This window comes from Parasteatoda tepidariorum, chromosome 8, assembly GCF_982258835.1.
Source record: "Parasteatoda tepidariorum strain Cologne lab strain chromosome 8, Ptep-v5.0, whole genome shotgun sequence".
Taxonomy (NCBI): domain Eukaryota; kingdom Metazoa; phylum Arthropoda; class Arachnida; order Araneae; family Theridiidae; genus Parasteatoda; species Parasteatoda tepidariorum.
In genome coordinates, this window is record NC_141762.1 from 77,929,332 (window position 1) to 77,930,988 (window position 1,657).

Here is a 1,657-nt window from a genome sequence, read left to right on the forward strand (position 1 = left end):
GAAATTAAAAACTGACAAATCAGAATTTTAAAAATTTGAAAAATTAAATATACATATGTACAATGCAAAATGTTATATTTATGAGCTATGCCATATTGGTATCAATATTTAAATTCAACAAGCTATACAAATTGAATATTTTACATAAATCTGTTATTGATATGTGTTTCTAATGTAATAAAATATTTCGTGATTTTATTTAATAAATAAAGGCACACTAAGTACAATGTAAATATTTCTCAAGCTATCATAAAGTGTCTTTGATTCTAAGTGAAAACTCGAAAATTATTCTTTCTTTTGAACAGAAACTTATTTTAGTAATATTTCTTAAAAAACTATAATTTATATTGTATTTTTTAAATTTTACAATAACAGATTTCAAAATGTTTTGAAATTTAAACTTATTTTTCAATGAACATCAATAAAATTTGCATAATTTTTTAAACAAATACTTTATACTCTATTAGAGCCTTTATATTTAAAAATTTAATAATTTATTTGGATTATGAAAGAATTACTGATTTATAAACTCAACTTATGACCAAAAGTAAAAAATGAAGCTCTGAAAACTTAATACAGAGTCCACAGAGATTTTGCAAAGTGTAAGATTGAAAACCACTGTACTTAAACAATATTATTATAGAAAAATAAATAGCAATAATGTGATAGATAGAATGCACTTTATATAAAAAAAGAGAATATATATATCTATATAATTTATCCTGCTCTTATGATATATTTTAATTACAATTGTTCTTAACATTTTCATTGACTTACATTAATGATCAACAAAATCAGTCGTTAGATATTTTTGAACAACTTAAACTTTTTTTGACAAATATCTTTTAGAATCTAAAACAGTTACTACTATAGAGTTCGTACTCCAATAAAAAAAACTTTTCACCTAACTTGTATCAACATTTTTACAAAAACAGATAAATTTTCTGCTGGATGCCAAAAAAATAATAATAACCTTGAATTTGTAAGCATCTTTACAATCGTAGATTAATTATTCTTCTGTCGGAGACAGCAAATTCGGCAAAACAATTTAAAAATATGGCAATCTGCAAGAAAATAAAAAGACCCAACAATGAAAAATTAGCACTTTTAAAGGATTTTAACATTTAAAAGAATTAAGAATTTTTAAGCCACTTTAAGAACCCATAAAAAAAACTTCAGTAATAGTTTTAAAGTTTAACCAAAAAATTTTTATGAAATTTGCTAAATGCTTCACCAATATTGAGTTTCACAGTTGAGTTTAAATATACGAAAAACTCTAGAACCTTATAATCAAAATGTCTATGACTAAAGAGAGGATTAAGTAGTTTTACAGTAATGTTATTGCATAGTATAGTATAAATGACATATATTGACTGCAAGATATCACAACAACCATTTTAACTTAGTGGGTAAGGCCCCTAAAACAAAAGGGACAGTAGTTTTGTAGACCTCATTTACATGACAATCAACAAGGGATGCCAATTTTTGGACAATAAAAGTTAAGATAAGTCACAAAAAGTTCGGGGAGCTATTGAGTGCTCTGATTTTATTCCATCTTGAAAAAACCTAAATCCCAACTGCTATGTGAACTTCAAGGCTGATATAGGCCTTATTTATTTTTAGCCGTGTCTCAGACAATAAAATTGTTAAAAAAACA